Source organism: Lagopus leucura, unplaced genomic scaffold, assembly GCF_019238085.1.
Source record: "Lagopus leucura isolate 7727_CA_CO unplaced genomic scaffold, USGS_WTPT01 Super-Scaffold_100002, whole genome shotgun sequence".
NCBI classification, from domain to species: domain Eukaryota; kingdom Metazoa; phylum Chordata; class Aves; order Galliformes; family Phasianidae; genus Lagopus; species Lagopus leucura.
The window spans coordinates 87,661,405-87,683,432 of record NW_024962263.1 but is presented as its reverse complement, the minus strand read 5'-3'; the positions used below and the strand labels follow the sequence as shown (position 1 = coordinate 87,683,432).

The 22,028-nt window shown below is 42.4% G+C and overlaps 1 protein-coding gene across 5 annotated transcripts in view; it reads left to right on the top strand.

Annotated features, from left to right (window-relative positions):
• The window catches only part of SLC45A4 (solute carrier family 45 member 4), a 65,626-nt gene that overhangs the window by 4,462 nt on the left and 39,136 nt on the right, over positions 1-22,028 (top strand). Inside the window, exon 1 of one of the 5 annotated variants that reach the window (XM_042868635.1) lies at positions 3,035-3,255. The exons of 3 other annotated variants lie outside the window; for them this stretch is intronic. The gene's annotated coding sequence lies outside the window, so the exon portion shown is untranslated. Of the gene's footprint in view, positions 1-3,034; positions 3,256-21,744; positions 21,819-22,028 lie in introns of those variants that run through there. One more of the 5 variants, XM_042868634.1, reaches the window with a different exon arrangement.

The window sequence follows — 22,028 nt, the reverse complement described above, 5'->3', positions numbered from 1 at the left end:
TCATATAGGCTACTGCCTTTATTCTTGTTCAGGCTCTGAGGAGCTTAGAGAAAGCTGAGTTTGGACCCATCTTGTAGGGCTGTGATCTCAGAGGTTAATTACCTTTAAACTCACTTCAGTCTTGGCTTCACTGACAGCTAGAAAGTTAGGGCTTGGTAATTTAATATGGCTCTGCTTGTCTGCTGAGGCTGGAATGTGTAGGCTCTACCTCAGTATGAACTTTTTTAAATGGGTCATTCCTAAAAGCTGTGAGAATACAAACATTAGGTAGCATTTCACTAGGGAAACTGATTGGAGGGGGAGGCGAAAAAAAAAACTTGATATTAAAGTGTGTTGCCAGTGGAGCAGCTTAGAAAACATGTTGTTGCTTTGAGAGGCATCTTGTTAAATGCTTAGGTGGGAGCTGACTGCTGAGCTGACCTGCCAGCTGACAACCAGTACCTTCAGCAGGCACTGAGCAATAGCCAGCTTTTAAGCACTAGTCCTTGATTATTATTATTTTTTTTGTCTAGATTGAGCTTTAAATCCTGCCTATTATATACTACTGGTATTCCTAGTTGAACATGACCTCGTGCTGCAATTCCTGGATTTTGAAGCTGGTTTTCTGAATGTATTGCTGCCCCTCTACTTGCATGCTGTGTGGAAGCAGTGAGATCCTTCACATCTCTCATCACAAGGACCTGCAGCTGGCAGTTTTTTGAGCTTAGCTAACAGTCTGTACCTCTTCTGCTATTTCAAAGCCACCCTGGAATCCTTGCATCAAATTATCAGGCAATGTGTGTTGAGCAACAGTGCACACGCAGTGGTGTTGTCATGCTTCAGACAGAAAAAAAAAAAAGCTTCACTTGCAGTTCAGACTCACTCTAACTGGATGGTTGGTGTAAGAAGCGTGTGGAAAGGAGGCACAGCAACTTGGGTTGAAGTGGGACTTCCCAGCTGATCAGCCGAGAACACTGCTGTGGATGTGGTGAGGCTGTTGAGTGGTGGAGGGGGAAGCTTTAGCAGCTTGCAGAGTAACTGGTAGCATGAGAAACAGCACTGTGCTGCATGTGGTCTTGCAGGGGTCTGTTGTACAAGATCCCATGCTGTGACCAATTCCATCTATAGGCATAAGATTAATCAGATCTATTCTGACAGTGGCATAGCATTCTGTACTGCTCTTTCCATTAGAGAAGGCTGAAACTGATAATTGTGCTACAGCTCCCAGTTCTTCCACATGCAACATGTAGGCAGACTTACTAAACCACTTCCATGGAGAAATGGTGATCCAGAGTGCAACGTTTTGCTTAGTACATAAGCACTAAACAGTGTTTGAAACAGTACTCTTAAGCAGTGTTACTCCTGCCTAGTAAACTGTTTTAACAAATCCAGTAAATTTCCTAGCAGAGCAGTGTATATAACTCACCAAGAAGAGGCACAAAATAGAAATGATTCTGGCCCAGCTGCCAATGAATTGAAGCAGGATGTCTGTTGCCAGGATGAGTGACACCATGTGTGGAGCTTGACACATCACTGGTGCTTCCCTCTGAGAACTGCCTTCCATATGGATTGCCCTGGACAGCCCCAAACCGAGGCTGGAAGGAGGCGGTGTTAAGCTGTAGAGGTCTGTGTTGTGAGCTGAAGACTTTGTGCTTGCAGAAAGTAAGCTGCTGCTGGTCAGATGACTGTTCTGCAGTCTGCAGCTTATCAGCTACCCACACATCGTGCATTTGGGTCACAGCCCTGCTCAGAGTATGTTTAGCAACCACCCAAAACTTCAGGTGGTGGAGAATATTGCATCCTCCAGCTAGGGCTGCTGTCTCTTGTATCTTAGTACTGAATAGTTGCTGATATCCTGAATAAAGTGGCTTTGTTTTGCTTCTATATGATAGCTCGCTCTTCTGGGTGGAACAAAGTACTCAGCATTAAAAAGCTGAGTTATTGCTATTAAATGTAGACCTCTGACAGTTACAGGAGACAGAATGTGTCTCAAGTTAAAAGCTGATCTGCAGGCATCCAGCAGTGGTGCAGAGCGTGACAGTCACCAGGTGGTTTGTGTGCTGTGAACTGCCATCTTAGGGAAACTGGCACATGGGAGCTTAACTAAAGCCCCTTAGTGTTGGTATTTCCAAGTGCTGTAAAGTCAATTAGACTTTTAACTGGCATACTGCATTGTAACAACTCAGGGTAAGCAGCCAGGTTTTCTCATCAAACTTTTGGCAAGGGATCCTGGCAAGCTGTGGGACACGAGGCTCTCATTTGGTAATAATTTGGTTTGGCATGGGAGCTGCTTCTGACCTTAGGTTAGCTCTCACTGGCATGTGGCTTACTCAAGCATGAATTTCAGTGTATGGTTATGGGAAGATTGTCTCCACAATGTAGGCAAGTAATGAAACTCTAAAAATGCAATTAAAGCTGGAGAGTTGCTTTCCAAGACTTCCATCCTTCAAGGGTATAACTTCAGCTGGCTTGACTCTCTGTTTCCCTTGCACTGAGGACTGACTGACTTGGGGTCTGCAGTAGAGTGAGACCTGTGCTCGTTGCAGAACTGAAATTGGCCTTTCCTCACTGCTCCTGTAGTGAGGCAGACAGGAGGAGGCAGATAAAACTTCTTGGCCCTGAAGAGCAGGGTGAAAATGCTCTTAAAAATGTTAGTTGTTTGTAAACAACAACAGATACAGGAAAGCATGACCCCAGGTTGTCTGAATAAGTGATGTCTGAAGTGAGTACTGTCAGTGTTGCAGGGAGGGCAAAACTGGTAATCTTAGAGCAGAGAGAGAACTAGCTTCCTCATCTTGTTTTAAATGAGAGCTCTAATGTTTTCATAGCTGAAACTGAAACCAGTGTTATGCTGACCCTGCATGTTTTTCTCTCCTCTGCTGGCTGGCCTGCACTACTTCTGCTTGAAGTATAGTTCATTTATTTTGGAGACTTGAAAACAAGCCATTATCACCCTTTAGTGCCAGATAAATAAATGATCTAACTGGGGGCTGAACCCAAAATGCTCTTTGACAAAAGCATGTCATGCTTATCTTCTGCATTCTGTCCTTGAATATATGATCGCTCTTCCTGGACTGCATCCAGAAATTGGTGGCTTAACCCAGCAAGTGTTGCCTGCAGAACATTTCCTGTCATCACTTACATGCAATAAGCAGTCTTTGAGAATAAACTCGGTCTGAATGCTGTTTAACCTACAACTTACCTATGATCATCTGGGGCTAGAGATGGGAGGAAAAGAACATTAAAGAAGGCTCAGTCCTGAATCTTTGCTTCCAGGTAACAGATTTGAGGTTGTGTGGTGTTATTTGTTTTTTGGTTTTTTCTTTTTGTGAGGTGGGAGAAGGCATGCATGTAGGGTAAAAATCCTCCTCCCCTTTCACAAGGGGAATATCTGGGCAAGTACACTGGACTGTGCAGTCTGGCTCTAGGTACTCCCACAGGAGTGATTTGGCAGTTTGAACTATTGCTCCTTGGAGTAGTGTGGCCAGCCAGCTAATTCCCAAAGGTTCAAAATAAAATAACCCAAAACAAATGTGCAATTAGTTTCACTGCTAACATATCCAATGCACATGTCCTGTTTGCTGTCTGAAACTTATTTGTGGGAGTCTCTTGATGTGGATTTGTTCTTGCCCTCTTTCTTGGCTCTTGTTCTGCTTAGCATCTCTGCACAGAGAAAGAAGGCTTAGGCTTCTTGGTGCAGGAGTTACCTGATTGTTTCCAATGTGTGGCTCAGGCTGTTGTACGTGTTGGTTGTCACAGCTGAAGTCAAAACACTTAATGCCTTCAATGAGCTAAAAAAGACCTGACAGTTACCTGTACCCTTCCTACTCCTACAGTTAGTGCTGCTTGAGCTGCCCATCTTGCTGCTTTGCTTTCATATTGCCTCGCCAGTTAGTGTTCATCCAGATGTGGTCTGTTCAAAAATCTCAGTATGCAGCTGTATGGTGGATGCTCTTTAGGCAGCCAGTACTCAGTGCAGTACAGAAGTGCTTCCTGATGGTCAGAGTGAACCTCCTGTGTTCCAGTTTGTGCCCATTGCCTCTTTGCCTGGCACCAGGCAAACCTGCCAAGAGTTGGGCTCTGTCCTCTTTGTGGCCTCCCTTCAGGTATGTATGGACACTGATTTCTCCCTAAGCCTTCTCTTCTCCAGGATAAGCAGTCCCAGCTCTCAGTCTTTCATCATAGGAGGAATGCTTCAGTGTCTCATCCTGCTCTTTGAGTTGTGAGGAAGGTGAGTTTCCTTTATTCCCTCTGTGTGAGGAGTTTCCCTGATCTGCAGGGCCTTGCAGTTGGACTCATCCACTGCAATAACCCAGGGAATGCAGCAAGATTAAACAATAAGTGTATTCAATTTACTATCCTCAATATCCTATAACAGCAGGAGCTGTGCAAAGCCACAAGTTGAACAAATCTGATAAACAGTAAAAATTAAGCAGTGATGAAACTAGGGGGAACCAGTATGAAAGCAATGCAAAACAAGGCAAATTGGGTAGCTGTGAGTTGAATGTACTAACAAAGCGTGGTGTATCCAATTGCTATTAACTATCCTGAGATAAATGAGAGAAGGATAGGAAAATGAAGAAATAGAGAAATGGGGGGGGAAATGTCATTAGCCTGCTCACATCTTGATGTAATTGCTACTATGTTTTCTAAAACTGTAATTTAATGACTGGGGAACCACAATCATAAAGGTTGGGGAAGACCTTAATGCTATGATGTACAATATAAACTTACCTCTGTTCTCCTCAAACAGATTACTTTTTTAGCTCCTTACCTCTGTGCAAGTGATAGAGAAGATATATTTAGTGTGAAAAATAAGCTGCCTTAACAGCAAACTGCTGAACCAGTGGTTCATCATGCCACAAACCTTCAGCTTGTTCCAGCTGCCCAACACTGCATAGCATTTCCCTGAGCTATGCTTAGCAGCTTTCTTTTTTTCCATCAACTATGCTCCTAAATTAACACTTCCTAAAGAAATCAGTTCCAGTTTTGTGTGAAGGCTGGTTACTGAGTAACTAATTGTAATTAATGCCTAAATTTAACATTGGTGCAATAATAGCCACACTGTTCCCTGAACTTCAGCCTCTTTCGGAAGCGTTTGGTCAACAGGCTCATTGTCTGGGTGGCTCTGGAAGGAGTCTGGAGGTATTTCTAAATATCTCAAAGGATCCTTAACCTAACTGACAATAAACTGCCTTGATTGTGGATTGCAACTTCATTCTGCCTACTAGAATTTTGGTAATTCGTGTGTCCCTGATGACCTGCATGGATCTTTCATGTTCTAGGAGCTTTCCCTCTGTTTAAATTAGTGTGGTCAGGGTGAAAGCACTGCATAAATGAAAACAACACCACTGTTTATCTCCAGTGGCAGAGTTTGGTTCATTAATATTGCATATCCATCTGCAGCTTGGAAAATGAGAGGAAACATGCCAAGTGACAAATATCAAATAAAAACTTGCTCCTTATTTCTGTTTTGACTGTCCAGCATCTCTTCTAGTTCTTTCCTAGTATGGTTATGTAAGTGCCCTTATTGTGCTTCATTTTCTTGCTCACTGTTGGTGTAGGAATGAAATAACTATCTCTGCTATAGATGTTTTCAGATGACTCTAGAAATGCTGGCCAGTTTTTAGCTTTTGATAAACTGAAGTTTTTATAACCATTTGAATAGTCTGGAAGCCAACCAGGAATCCAAAGCTGGAAACTTCTCAGCTCCACCCTACGTGATAAAGCACAAGTTCAGAACTCTTCATGAGCTTGTTGGCCTCCTAGAACAAACTCTGTTCGTGAGCAACCAAGACTACAACTAAGTGTTTTTTGCATCCTGGAGGGTTTAAGCTTATTGCAATGCTGTTACTGTTCCAATTTCCCAGGGAAGAATGGGGAGATGTAAAGAGAAGGCTTAAAGACCAGTGAATAAATCTCAAGTTGTATGTATATGTAAGCGTGTTGTTCAATGGTAGATCTGTATTTCCAGCACTTCTAAGCATGTTAAGCGTGGACTCTCTAAGCTGGAAGGGCCTACCTGTAAGTCTGAGTAGCTTTTCTGATCTACTGTGTGAACAGTTCCACTCACTGCGTGGGGAAGATGCATTCAGTGTGACAGACTGGTGTCACTGTTTCCAATCTAATGGGATTCAAAGGATGACTGTCAGTGTACTACTGCCAACACCACTGAAATCAGCTTAATCATACCCAATGGTAGTCACAGCTGCTTCTAGTGGGAGAAATCTGCTCCAGTCTGGTATCTTACACCACTGAAAGCTTCAGTAATTAGAGTAACCAGCAAGTGGAAAACAATCCATGGTTCCTGGATTTTTAACCTCTGCATTTCTCTTCCATGTGGCTGTTGTAACTGGGTAATTAATGTGCGTGTTTCTTTCATTCAGCTTTTGGCCATCCAGAGGCTGGGTTGTGTCACAGCTCAGTGGTGGATGTAATGGCAGAGCAACTTCTGTCCCTCTGCATCTTTACAAGCTCAAAGGGAAGCTGGAGGATTCTCCAGAAGATGCTAGAGGACAACTTTGCCTGAACTTGACCAGCCTTTTTGCCAGCTTGTCACAGATAGTTGTCAAATTGACTTTTAATTGGTTTTAGGCTCAACCCAGTTATGATGAATGAAGTGTGCTCTTCCTTCTAGACGTGAGCAGCTGACGTTAGCTTCCCGGAGCTGAGCAGAGAATGAGCTTCGTCTCTGCCACCAGTAATTAAATAATATTTCAAAGCTGACACATCCTGGATCAGTGGCTTTTAGAACATCTTGAGGGAGAGTGAGATGGCCAAGACAAATGATATAGACAGAATACGGAGAGCTATCTACTTAAGGGATTGTACCTTGGTGGAGCTACTGCATACAAAACTGTACTGAAGATATTGTTGAACTTGTGCTAGTTGCTAGACTTGAATTAGTGATCACTTTAATGAACAGACATTACTATATCTGGAGTTTGTTGAAATTAAATGACTCAAGTGGGAGAGGAGTCTGGTGCTGTGCAAATCCTCCCCTCTGTTTGAATCTTGGATTCTATGGTTCATCTACAGAGTAACTCCTCATCTCAATCAGCAACAGTGCAGGAGCTGTTCCTGAAAATGCCCAGCATGGCAAAAGATTAAGGCCTATGAAGAACTGCATTGACAAGATGAAGCAAAAAATGAAGGGGTGCATTTATCTTACTTTCTGCTTGCACATACAGTATTGCTTCTGAGGTTGAGCACAATGAAGGCCATGAATGTTGTAGTAAGAAAAAAAAAGATGAACTGAAGGTTGTCAGAGATTTGTTTGGAACAGTGTTGTGCCCGTGCTTCTCAACTGCTCGGCCTGCTGGCTACGACCAAATGAAGTGTAGTTCCTTTGCTTTGCCAACTTCTTGATCTGATCATGTTTTATTAAACAGGGCAGAAAGCACATGTGTGTTCAGGTTATTCTCCATACAACGAGGAAATCTGGGATCAGTAAACTTGAGCTGTTACCTGGCTGGTTGGGTTACCCAGCGTCTGCCCTGGGTAAAGCACTGTCTCTGGCTGTGATGAGGGCACCCTTCAGCAGAAATCAACATGTTGTACTGGATCTGTGAAACTTGTTTGTGCTCAATTTCAGTTCTGTTTTTTGAAAGCTGCTGATATTAGCAAAAATATTGTGTTCCCTGTGAGTGAAGGTTCCAGCCTGACTGAAGCTTATTATAGGACAAGTGTTCCTTCATCAGTAGAGTGTCATGCTTTATATTCGTTTTGTTTCTCCAGACTTTGTGTATGAGTGGTAAGACAAGGACGTACTGTCTAGTTCCCCCAGAGGAAGGTGAGCCAAGACTCACTTATCTGCAGTAAGAGCAAACCACAGCATGTAAATTTGGAAGAACTTCACAGATGCAACAGGAATTCTCTTGCAGAATTTACTTTAAGGTCACCAGTGGAGTGTACATGCTGGGAGTATTACTTATTTTTTTCCTCATAAATGAGTAACTTAGCCTTAACTCTCAATCCTAATTATATTAGCTTAGTTTCTACTGCCATTGACTAAAAACCAGAATACAAGCTAAGGGTGGTAATGTCACAGAACCATTAAGAGTGGAAAAGACTAGCAGGATCATCTAGTTTATCCATCAACCCCTCACCACTATGCCCACTAAACCATGTCCCTCAGTGCCATGCCTGCATGTTTCTTGAAAACCCCCCAGGGTTCCACTGTTTCCTTGGGTAGCATGTTCTAATACATTAACACTTTCTCTGTCTAATGTGGAACTGCAACTTGGAAATGTATTTTCTGGCTTAAAGTTTCTTTTAAATTTATTTTTTCAAGGTAGGTTGTTATAGTTTGTGATGACTTATGTTTTTCAGGAGAACTCCACTGGTCAACGGTCTGCCTGCTTATTTATCCAGAAACATCTTTATAAAGGAAGGAAGTCCGACTTTAAAATTTGCTTCTGGAAGAGCAGAACCTTATTACAATAATGCAGGATAACAAATGCATTTCACTTCAAGGAGATAACAGGGAAGTGATGCCCCTGTTTTCTCTATTAAATTTTGGCTGCTATACAAAGCAACATTAAGTGATATCAAATCAATTTAGGCTCTGAAGGCCCAGGCCACTTAAATATATATTATGTGTAACTACCCATTGCTTTATAATCAAATTTTAGTCCTCCCAAAAATCTGGCAGGTGATTTCCAAACAGTAAACACATTAGCTTATTACATAAGCCAGTACTGTAATTGGAAAACTAAAATGACTAAGCAGAGTTCTTAGCAAAGCTGACAGAATAAAACAGTCCAGGAAAACAAGCTACTTTTTGTTAAAATAAGCTTCAACCACCATGAAATCTTTCACCCCGAGGCTTCCCTCACTTTGGCAAGTGGCTAACGTGGAAAATGTCAAATTCCTCCGTGTGCTGACCAGTAACTTTCATCAACTTTACGATGTCTGTTAGCTGTGTACTAACTGTACTTATTCACAAGCTACAAGAACTGAGCTATTCTTGTGTTAAGTATCAAGACGAGCACCTAGACATGTGCATATATGTGTGACTGTGCTTGGCAGCTGTCTTTACAACTAGATGTACAAAGATTGCAAGGAGCAACTTCATCTTGTAGAGCCACAAGGAAGTTGTCACTGAGCGTGGTAAGGAAGGAGTGAACCTGCTCTGTCTTTCTTGCGATGAATAATAACACTTCTGTTACAAATGGCACATGGAGAATATGCTGTAATCCTCCTGGACACAGTTTAAGCCAATCTTTTCTTCAAAGGAGAGGTGACAGTAATACTGTCTTTTCAACAGCTTTTGCATTTGTATCCTACAAAAAGTCTTACTTGATTTAAATGAGTGGAATGTTTTTGTGCCCTTCAGACTTTTAGTCATGTCTTCAGGCTCTTGTTCTTCCATTTCTTTCCCTTTTTCTACTTGGCTCATGTCTAAGTGTAACACTGGCTTTTTGCACTGAAGTGTTCAGGATGACTGCTGTTTTACTCTGAGATGCCATTAGTTGTGTGAAGTAATCTTTACCTCCAGAAGTACAGTAGGACAAAAGTAAAGTATTTTATTGTACGGTGACTAAATTAAGTTTAAATTCTTAGCTATGTGACACCTAGAAAAAGATATGGAAGTTGGTATAATGTTCACTAAGTCTTGGTGTTATATCTACTTGGTTATTGTTTCTGCCAGAGCCTTGATGAGGGCATGCTCCATATGTAGTATGGCTTATTAATAAAGCATGTGAAACTTGTTTCACTAGCTCAGTGAAACCTTCCTGTGTTTTACAATAGGATTCTTCCTGAAAGACCTCAAGTGACCAAATTCAGCTAATTCTTGTAACCTGGAATCGATTATAGAAGTCTAACTGTAACCCAACAGCCTGGGACAGACCATCCAAAAACACCAAAGCACTTCCAGCAGGCTTTTTAGAAGCTCTAGGCAAAATTCATGTCACTGCAGTCTGATCTGGGTAGGATGGGGTCTAATGGCATTAGGAAACGTTTAGAGTAGAAAAAATTCTTCACTGTGAGGGTGATGAGGCACTGGAACAGGTTACCCAGGGAAGCTGTGGATGCCCCATCCCTAGAAGTGTTCAAGGCCAGGCTACACAGGGAGTTTGGGGCAACTTGTTCTAGTAAAAGGTGTCCTTGCCTGTAACGTGGGGTTAGAACTGGATGAACTTTGACATCCCTTCCAACCCAGGCTGTACTATGGTCTCTGCTAGTTGCTCAAAGCACATTCATTCACTCATGTGCTTTTTTTGTTTGATGCCCACCTTTAATAGCCATATGGTTCAGTAGGTGTCACATTTTCTGTACTTAAAATTAAGTACATCACTGTATCATGGTAACATCTGTTTCCTCTTTGGGCACCAAAGCAAGGACTTGGCCAAGCATATATTATAAGGACGCTTAAAATTGTTCCTTAACTTGCATGATTAGCTTCTTAATTCTGACAAGCTTTTGTCTACAAACACCTTGTAAGCAATGAGTAGACTGGCTCAAAGCAGTGAAATAATTCAGGGAAAATATTCTGTTTCATCTCAACTTCGTATTATAAAAGCATTTTGCTGGTTCTCGTGCTGGAGAAAGGAATCCTGTGTTAGCTATTTTCATGGGAACTGGGTTGGAAGCCAAGCTGCTATCTTGTACCAGAATAAACTGATAAGAGAAAGTATTCAGTTAAAAGTGGAACAGTTCTTTAAATAAATAGTCTGAAGAGAATAGGTAGCATTACACAGTTTTCATCCAAGAAACTGACTTTGGCTTCAGTTCATCACACTGTTCTTGGACTATTGACTGTTTTTTTTCCCCGCAGATGTAAGCCCATGGTTTGTTTCATCTGTGTCACAGAAATAAAGCTTCCCTTTTTAAAATGCACCTTGTCAGAAATACCTAGCAGCCTCAACTAGAGGTGCACCTGTGCTCACGTCATACTTTGTGACCTCTGCATGTGATTAGTGATGCTCCTTGCTCAGATTGCTGCTATTCCTTACCTGTGGGCAGTTGTCGTCTCCTGTACGATCACCACCAAGTTGATTTTGAAAATAGAAATTAACCTATTAATTTAGGTGCCTGGCAGACTTATCTTAAAGACTTCTCTAAGTAGGGCTTTGCTATTCTTGATGCACTTCTGAACGAAAGAGCTCATGTATTTCTGAGTGTATTAGATAACTAAGTAGGATAAGTTGGCAAGTCAGCTGTTGCACTTCGGTGTCTTACTATTGTGTACTGAAATTCTAGCATTTCCCTCACTATTCAGCCTGCTTTTCCCATGTGCTACTTTCAGTGCCTTCAAGCACTGAAGCAGTTCTATGCAGCTAAGAAATACCTGTGATACTATCTGACCGCAAATTCAGTCTGTCTCTGAGGCTGATGAAGGTGCTCTAGCTGGTATGCAATTAGCTGTGCACAGAGAAGCAACCACTAGATAAGCTTTGTTTTCTGATCAGTTGTGCTTGTATAGGCTGAATTTCTCATTTCCAGGTTCTCTATGCCAACAAACCTGCGCTTCTGTCGCTTTCTAGATGTAATCACATGAGTGAATCTTAAGCTAACATTGGCTGTGACTTCCTGGCTTCAGATATTCCTTTCATGCAAAGAAGCCTGCCTGGTCCAGTAGAAACCAGTAGAACAGTATCATTTTTTCTTACCGATGAACATTCAAGAAAAGATGCTATGGAGCATATTTGTAAAAGGGGCTTTTCAATCAGGGTTTGCTGTTTGAGAGGAGCATGTAATTCTTCATAAGGCTAACGATTTTCGAGCTAATTAAGGCTAGCATCCCTCCTGCCCATATGGCTGGCTGGTGACAGGCCCAGCTGGCTCATGATAAATGGTTATAGTGCAGCTGATGAAAACCATTATGTTGATTCCTCTTAACCACTGCCCCTGGAAAGTGCTGCTGTGTGGTTTCAAAGGGACACAAGTTCACCTGTTTGTGCTGATGAATGCTAAATACATGCTTTAAAGTTTGGATCATCTGAGGATGGCTCTCGGTCCCATGGATTTGATCTGATTCCATCTGAATGCAGCTTCATCCTCATAGGCTTCTAGAGTGTCCTATGTAAAACTTCCCCTGAAGTGGGAAGAAGGCAGCTGCCTATATTGCAGCTAGAAAGCATCTGCAAAAGGCTGATGGGCTGTCAGAGCACAGTCAAACTGTCTGAAAGTGACAGGACTAAACCTAGACTGTTGCATTTCCTTTTACCTCTTCAGGTCTCTGTGAGCTGTAAGATCTGCTCTAGTGACTACGCTGATGAGACAGCAGAGCATAAAAGCTTCTCAACTGCAAATTTCAGAGTGGTCCAGATATCTGCTGCTTGAAGTGACGTGGATGCTGAGGCTGTGCGTCCTGTAAAAGGAGAGTGACTGACAGTCATTTCCAAATTAAGTAAAAAGGCCAAATTCTGGCAAGCTTTTGCCAAGTGTTTCATAGTTCTGCAAAGTCACAAGTGATAGAGGTCTGAATGCTCTAAATATTTCCCTTCCAGCAGGTCTTTATGTATTGCATCCAACTGCCAAGCCTCTTGTTATTGCAGTATGCGTGTCAGTAAATATCTTATCTTGCCAGTTCTAATGGGGTATAACTTGGCAAAATGCATGACTAAAATAGCATTTGCTTTTAGTTAAAAGTCAAAATATGTAGATATCAAGCTGATCATAAATGTGCCCACCAGCTTTCTCTGTGCCTGCTTATAAAGCAGCTGCGTAAATCCTATTGCTTGAACTGTGTAAAGACACTATTGGCCACAATGTTGTTTATGAGCTATATTCCCTTCTCCTAGAAAGTGTCTATTAAACAGGTATATTTCGTAGAATCATTTGAGTTGCAAAGGACCCTTAAAGATCATCTCATTCAATTCCCCTGCAATAAACAGGGAAACCTACAGTTAGATCAGGTTGCTCACAGCCCCGTCCAGCCTGACCTTAATATCTCCAAGGACAGGGCATCCTGTTCCAGGAACACCTCATAGAAGAGGTGTTCCATCCCTTGGATTATTTCTGTGGTGCTCTTCTGGACCGTTCCAACAGGTCCATGTTTCTCCTGCACTGAGGACTCCGAATCAGGACACAGTACACCAGGTGAAGCCTCACCAAGGCAGAGTAGAGGGGCAGGATCACCTCCTTCACGCTGCAGGCCGCGCTTCTTTTGCTGCAGCCTATGGTGTGGTTGTCTTTCTGGACTCTGAGGGCACATGGTTGGCTCATGTCCAGCTTGCCATCCACCAGTACCCCCAGGTCCTTTTTGGCAGGGCTGTGCTCCATCCTTACCTTTCCCAGCTGATAGTGAAGAGGTTGCCATGATCCAGGCGCAAGACTTTGCAGTTTCTTGGCTTTGTTAACCCTCATGAGGTTCATTTGGGCCCAGTGCTCAAGCCTGTCTAGGTCTTTCTGGATGGCATCCCATCCCTCAAGCGTGTCAGCTGTACCACACAGCTTGGTGCCATCCTGCTGGGGGTGCACTGACTCCCACTGTCAGTGTCACTGGTGAAGGGCACTCATCCCAGTGCTGTCCCTGGAGGGACACCAATCTTGTCTCCATCCAGACACTGAGCCATTGACCACCAGTCTCTGCGTGTGATCTCACAATCTGTACTTCATCCATTGAACAGTCCATCAATCAAATCCATACCTTTCCAATTTGGTACTTGCAGAAGCTTTACTTCTTGGTCTTTGTGCCCCTTGCCAAGTCCTGTTTCCAGCTGGGACTTGGCCTTCCTAACCCCAACCCTACACAGCATAGTAGCATCCTTTTACTTCTCCCAGGCTACTTGATCCTGCTTCCACTAAATCTCCCTTCTTGTAGTTTGAAACAGTTTCCTCTTGTCCTATCACAGCAAACTCTGCTTAAGAGTCTGTCCCCTTCTTACAGTTCCCCCTTTTATTTCTCCTACTTTCTTAAAATTAAATGTTAAAACACTGTTTGTTGGAACAATTACTTATTTCCCAAATGCTAGCGATGTGGTCTGAAATCAGTGTGGTTGTGTAACCACAACCTTCCAGGCATTGATTTACCCATGTTATTGAAAGAACAGTGTTCTGGCATGCTTAAGATTTACTAATTTTCATAATTGTTACTACTAAGAAAGGATTCTTTATGTTTGTTCTTTGTTATCCCTTTCTTAAAATGTATTGGCTATCCATCCCTGCTAGGTCAGTTAAAACATTTATTTTAATTATTCAGAAGCTAAATCAAATAGCTGCTCTTTATGGCAGTGAACATAAACATGTCTGTCATGCTGGTCAAGTTAACATCAGCTTGGGATGGTCAACTCCAGAATGGTTAACTTCCAACATGAATGATTCTACGACGGTCTGAAAAATCAAATGGGATTCTGTTCAAGTGATACAGCAGCACTTTAAAGGAGTGTGCTTTCTCAGATCCTATTTGTAATCGCCTGTGTTTCAAAGGGGAGGCTCTGATGGTGCCTAAAGTTACTAAAGGTGCTGCTCCATAAAACTGATGCCCTAACCTGTAGTGTTCCTCAGTTAGCACCGCCCAACCCATGGCAGGCTTGAGGTTACGTGTCTGGGAAGCAGTAACCCACTGCACCTATTGCAGTGTGGTTGCATCAGAAGGAGGTAGGCATCATTGGATGGAAGTAAGAAATACAAACTTTTCCTAAAACACCTTTCAGTTTGCTCTGTAATACTTGATGTAGGGCAAAGTATTCCAGCATCCCATGTTGAAGGGAGCTTATGCAAAGCTGGTGTTGGATAGAGACAGGAGGGAAGGAATTTCTCTGCGCTGATGAGAGACAGACTGTTTCTAGTCTAGATCGTGATGCATCAGTGCTGGCTCAGACTGCAGGTTGCTAAATAACTGCTTGTTAATTAGCAAGTTATCGCTGTAATAATGTACGAGTTTGATCTGTGAGTTCACATGAAGACAAAATGAGAATGTGAAGTGCAAGATGATACAAGCAGTTATATTTAGTTGTTTACCAACTCTTTGGAAAATCTGCAATGTGAGAAATCCTCACACTGGGAGGTGGTCCTGGTTTTCCTCTGCAGGAGTATTTATTTACTCAGATTCAGTAGAAATTAGCCAGCTTTGTTCACCCTCCAACAAAGGTGGAAAAGTTCTCTGGGTGCTTTTGAAAGCTTGACTTTGAGTTTTCTGAGATTGAATGATGGTAATACACTTAGGGACTGATAATTGGAGATAATTCTCATGAATTAGACTTTGCAGATGGTAACGATATGTGAGAGGAAGTCAATTGATGAGGATCCACGCCCTGTTCGTTTTTGTCTTGATCTACTGAATAGCTTCTGTAATTGTCTGATGCATATTCTGGCAGTATTTGGGTTTCTTAAGCATTTACAGCCTGAAGAAACTAGTTTGCACAGCCTGCAAATTCTCAGAGCAGTGAATTAGTAAGGTACCAGTATAGGAAAATAAAGGAAGTATTGTGCTGTTCGTTGTACGTGCAATAACCTCTGAAGGGAGTATCTAACATTGCACATACAACTAACCAACCCTACCTTAACTCACTTCTACAGATGTATATTCATGCACAACAGTAGTCTCTGCCTATTCTAGAGAGCATTGCTCATTCTGGAGAGCAATTTGCAAAGATGGTTGCATTGCTACAACTCATTTCCCACACCGTGCAGTCAGGAGGACAGCCTTGATTGAAAAGAACTTGCAAAAAAATGCTGGTGGCAAAGACGTGCTGATAGTTAGGATTACTCTTGCACCACCAGCAATGCCAGGTTGGACACTGTCCTTTCTGCTGCAGGAAGGTAAGCTGGTTCCAGTTAATCCAGTTAGGGATATACGGAGATATTCTCTCATGATTGCCTTATGTTTGTTTTCGTCCACTGCCCGCACTGAGAGAGGCAATGAATCAGTGCTTGTCTGATGGAAGATAACTCTCACGTTCAACATACTGGCCTGGGAGAACTCAGTCCCAATGAGTTCTTCATGCTTATGTGGTGACTGGATTGTTATTTTTGCTGTTTGAATGCACTTGGCTATTAGTGCTCGCCATCATGCCTTTAACCTCTATCTAATTTGGGATGAGATCCTGCTACTTGGAGATCCAGCTGTTATGAGTAAGTCATGCTTGTGACATGGCCATACTGTGAAGGTGCTGCTCAGCATCATCAGTCCCAGCTGCTCTATATTCCACTTACTCAGCAGGATTCTCTCCTGATATTTAAATCAGTGCCTTCTTAGCAATCTACTTGTTTAATGCATCGCTATTAATAAACTCTAGGCTAATAGAAGCATAAATGAAGTTGGTTTTTCTTTAAATAGCAGTAAAACCAAATAAGTTTAATCAGATAATATTACCTCCCCAGTTTAAAAAAAAAATACTGAAGTGTTTCCTAGTAAAAACAGCAGCAGCAGTGATTTAACAATGTAATCTGATCTAATATTAGTAACAAACAGCCTGTGCCTTTAGGGAGCAGTATAATATCCAATCCACTCACTAAAGTCTGTCTCACATTAAATTCTGGATCCGTTCTAAAAAGATGGCTTCCCAGAATTGTTTCCATTCAACTTCATAAAACCATGCTTTTGTCTTTCTCTTTGTAATATAATCAGTCTGGGGGAAGCACACTGGCCCCCAAAACGTGAAGAATGAGGAAATAGGATCATAGGACAGCTTAGGTTGAAGGGAACAGAAGATCATTTAGTTCCAACCCCCTTTCTGTGGGCTGGTTGCCACCCATCAGCTCAGGCTTCCCATGGCCCCTTCCATCCTGGCCTTGAGCACCTCCAGGGATGGGGCATCCACAGCTTCTCTGGGTGATCTCAAGGGCTGCCTTGAGATGATGTTCTTGGTGTCATGAGGACATTCACATCTTTCTGTTCTTTCCTCCCTTCAGGGGAGCTTATCGTGCTTTGGTACTGCATCACCATGTGCGTATTAGCCAAAATCTTACCCTTGGTCATTTTCTGAGTAAGCTGGAAATGGGTGGAAGCAAGAAGGCTACCAGTTTAGGCCATACCGTATGGAAAGGATCATAGAAGCATTAAGGTTGGAAAAGACAACTAAGATCATCTAGCCCAACCATCAACCCATCACCACCACGTCTACTAAACTGTAATGCCACATCTGCACAGCTTTCCAGCTGCTCTGCCCCAAGCCTGTGGCATTGCATGGGGTTGTTGTGACCAGAAGTTGTCAGGAAAACCCTCTGGGAGAGTTGGGGTTGGAAGCCTGTTTATGTCAGGGTTTGATAATTTTTGGTATTTTGCATGCATAGCAAGGAAAAGGTGCAGCAAGCATTCGTTAACAATTTCAAAACGTAGTGCCCCATTTAGTGGTTGGCGAGCCTTCCTGTGGCAGTGTGGTTGGAACTGGATGAACTTTTGAGGTCCCTTCCAACCCCAGCTGTTCTATGATTATTTGAAAATGAAGTGGCACCCCCTCTTGTTCTTATTTCATCTGGATTTCTTGTTGGGCCTCAAGGATGTCGGGGACGTAGCTTCACTGCTAGGAGAGCTGTCAGAATCATTTGCTCTTCCAAGTGTTTGTTCAGTGTCTGCTGTAGAATTGCTTGGGCATGATACCCTTGTAAAGCAATCTGTCTTATGCTGTTCTGATTTAATGTCTTTGGTTACCTGAACGATGGATTCAACGTTAGGATATGTCATGTGGTTTTGTATTGCACCTAGTTAGCCTTAACCTTTTTCCTTTGGCAAACCTCTAGTGATTAAAAAAATAAATTAGTCTGGTTTAATACAGTTTTAAAATTAGAGGTTGATTTTTAGTGTCAGGAATGTTGCTCACATATGGACCATTATTAGGTAATATGCAGCATGACTGCATTTAAAAAAGTCCCGAGTGTGGCTTCCTCCTTCTGATAGGGTTCATGCAGTTCTGTCTCAAGAAAGCAGTACTGAAAATCATTATAAACACTGAAACAGGGGAGAAGACATTTAAGCAACTGTGTGACTTCAGCTGCTGCCCTTTTGCACCAAAGGAACTGCAACTCGGTTATATGACGGTGCTTCAGGAAGGTCACAGGGTTCTTGATTCTGAACTTCTAGGAAGGGCCAACGTGATTTGATAGTGGGAGGGTGCAGTCTCCTTGCTGAACTTCAGGTAGTTGAGTGCATTTGTACAGCTGGGCCAGAAACTTAAGGTATGTCCTCTTAGATGCTTTCCATCCTCCTGCTGTGGCTGAACACTTGAGTTTTGACATGGCCCAAAGAAACTTCCAGCTGCTGTTTTCGCTCCCCGTCCTCAGTAGTTTGCTGCAGATCAGTGCAATTGGCTAAAACCAGCCCGACTTTACAACACTTGTTTATCAAGTTGCTTTTGCACTTAGATCACTTTCTCTGTGTGGTGCACTTCACAGATGCTCGTGTGGTGGTGCAGGAAGAGGTGGGAATAAGGATGGGGGTGAAGAAGAACAGACCGCTGCTTTTAGAGGAAGTGCTTGTTTGTGCTAATTGAGAAATGATTGAGAAACCTTTGGTGTAAGCAGCATAATAGGCTGGTAGGGTATTTTCTGTGTACCTGTGCAAGCAGCAGACTGTCAGACCAAACTTCCCTTGCTAGCAGAACAAGTAATTCTAGCATAAGTACAGTTTGCTGTCAGATCTGGAGCAGTGCTAGTGATTTCCTTGGACAGACACCATTTGGCTCTTGAAAAGGCACAAGTCCAAACAATGCATCATTTTGCAAGGCAGTCAAATGCTGAAGCAGAACCACTCTCCTTTTTGCATTTAATCAGAGAAGGAATAATAAGTGATGTTTTGTCTCCAGCACAGAGGTGGAAATGTTCAGTCCAATGTTTATTTACTCTGAGGGCCAGCCAGATATACTTGAATTGCTTTTCTCTCCAATACTAACATTAAAGCTATACTCACATTATTCTAGATAACTTTTAAAGTAACGTGGCCATCTTCTGAGAAGAACTTGGAAAAAAGAAATGAAGCTTGACAAATAAATGGAATGACTGGGCAATTATAGGCTTGCTAGCCAAAAAAATCTGCAATTGAAACAGCATGGCTAGTGGTGCCTATGTCCATGCAGTAACCTCAGCAAAGAATTGAAGGGGGGCAATGGAGAAAGCAGAAAGGTGCTGTTGCATTAAGCTCCTGCACTCTTGTTTGAACCTTGAACCTCGTTTTTTTGTTGTTTATAGCTTTGTTGATGTCATGCATGATATTACAGTAGGATCTACTAGTGAACTAAGGAGAACTGTGACCACAGTTGTTAAAGCCTAGGTAGATTCAGTCAGAACTGGTTCTTAGCTATCTTCCTTGTGAGATCAGTGATAAACAATGGGAAGGCAGATACATCTGTATGCAAAGATGACTCAAGGTCTCTTCATCTTTTGGTTCAGAATGAAAAAGATGAAACTTCCTATAAACTGTAGAATCTCTGTCTGTGATAGAATGTGTATTAAATCTATAGAAAGCAAGTCCTGTGTAGCAAAATGCAGCTCTTCAGCATGATTTGTGAAAGGTCACAAGAAGGCTTTGATCTGGCTGTATGCTTACATGTTAAAGAAGGCAGTGGTAATGGAAGAGGCTGCTCTTGGAGACACTGGATGGTGAATAAGTGACTGGAAGTTGACACAATAAACCCTGAAACTCGGGATGAGATGGGAGAATGCCTCAATTCCACTTATTCCTTTAGTAATTTCATAGCTTTTTGGCAGAACAGTTTCCATTCTTTCCAATTTGCTCACTCAAATTTTCCTTAGACCAGGCTTATTTCTCCTTTAAAGACTAAGATTTTGTAATTAACACATGCCTACTCTGCTAAAATGAATATTTCTTACACTAATAAATGCTGCAGCGATTTCCTAGCAGCTTCAGAGGAGGCACTGGAATTTTCTCCTGGTATCCAATTGGGCCCATTTAACTCCATGTACTAGCTGGGCTTTATTACTGCTTAATAAACTGTGTGTGTCATTACCTGAATTGTGCTGCATGTTACATAGCTGAATTAAAGTCTTCTGCTTTGGCAGTGGCTTGGGATATCTAGTTGCTTGTAGAACAGTACATTCCTATTCCTTGTAAGCAAGAGATACTGGAAACATGCATTAAAAATAGTTCAGTCTTAACAGATTTGGGCAGAATGGCTGTTAACCCCATTTATGCTCTGTTTGGGGATTGATGGCTGTATTGCCCATCATCTGATCTCCAGTGTCACGAATGTGAAAGCGCTGCTTGTCAGCCTCCAAGTCCTAAACGTGATGGGAAACGTGATGGAAGTCATTTCCCTGAGGCATTGTGTTGTGTAATTATCTGGCTTGCACGCTCTGTGCTGCCCTTATCATCCTGCTCAAAAAGAGAACCGCCAAATGTTGTGGGCCTTGGACACGACCTACGTAACCAGTCCTCTGGTTTGGAAACCCAGGAGGAGGCAGTAATCTTCCTGTGCTGCTTGGGCAATTCACAAACTGTGAGCATGACCCGTCTGAGGCACGGGATTGATGTGGTATCGCCTCGTCAGGCTTGTAGCACATCATTCTGTGCTTCATGCCATTGCATTACGACCTACACCTAGGTGAGGGGTGGTAAAAGTGTGACAAGATAAGATTACAAGAAATCTGAGCAAGTTTTTATACGACTTTCCTTATGGATTAGTCCTCAGTATATTAGTTGCCTGGTTTGTTGATGTTAACTACTCCTCCTTAGGTTCTACTATTGTCGCAGTGTGACCAAAGTTCAAGTAAAACATGTGCAGTTAGGCTGAAGAAGAGCGTAATCAAATTCCCTCCTCCCATCTGCATTTTATGAGTACATACTTCTGCATTTGTACTTCTCTTTATATCCTGCCTCTGAGCAGTGTCCAACATTAACTCCTTTCTGAGGCTCAAACAATTCTGCTTTCTCTTTCCAGTATTCCTTGGGAGTCCTTGGCAGGACAAGGGGAAATGGTTTTAAGTTGAGGGAGGGGAGATTTAGGTAGGATGTCAGGGGGAAGTTCTTTACAGAGAGAGTGGTGAGGTGCTGGAACAGGCTGCCCAGAGAGGCTGTGGATGCCCCGTCCCTGGAGGTGTTCAAGGCCAGATTGGATGGGGCCTTGGGCAGCCTGGTCTGGTATTAAATGGGGAGGTTGGTGGCCCTGCATGTGGCAGGGGTTGGAGATTCATGATCCTTGAGGTCCCTCCCTGGCCATTCTGTGATTCTGTGGGAGTCCTGAAAATGACTTCTAAAACATCAAAAGTAGGGAGAACACATGGCAGAGGGAGGGAAATCATCTCCTCTTCTTATGGTGGTCCTGTGTGGATCCAGGAGGTGGACTGGATGATCCTTAAGGGTGCTTTCCAATGCAGGATATTCTTTCTATTCTGTATTCTATTCTTTTCCATAAATGCAGCTAAAATTTTTTATTTTGTTTGACTTCTATCTATGCTGCATGAATGACAGGTAAAATGTAAGCCTAATGCATCACTTTTCTTTTGGGAAGGATAATAATGCAAGAGTATTTCGTAGGTTGACCCTTTATGAAATGAAGCCATTAAACTCATGAGGAAAGACTGCTATATTAGAAATTCCTGTTGATATTCAGTGCTTCAATTTAGTAAAGTATTATCAGTGAAGTTTTGGTGTTACTAAACAGAGTTGTGCTGTATGCATTCATGGATGCACATCCTCCTCAGTATTTCAGTCCAGCTCCTCTGTGGATGCCATTTAGTTTGTATTTGGAGCTCTTTGTTAGATAAGAGCTTGTGGAATATTTACTTCCATCAGGTAAATGAATTTGCCTCCCTGTTCTTGTTACAAAAGAATGCTACCATTCAAGCTTGCTGAATTTGAAATGAGCTTTGAGGAAGAATGAGGATCTGTCTAAAACACATCTGAACCCAGCCTAGGGGCTGGCAAAGGAGCTGAAGACCTTTCCAGAGGCTGTTGCTGTGCAGTTGATGTATTAGACACTCATCTGGAGTCAGATGTAAGTGCTGCAGGAAGAGTAGCGTAATGCTCACCACCAAATTGGCATAATGGAATAGTAATTCCCTGTTACTTTAGATAAAACCTGTCCATTGGGCCTTTTGATACTGCACTTGAATACTGCAACTGCTTTTTCTTTTTGACATGTTTAACATATACTGTTCTTTTTATGTGTCAGTTACAGCTTCAAAGTCTACTTGCATCATCTGTC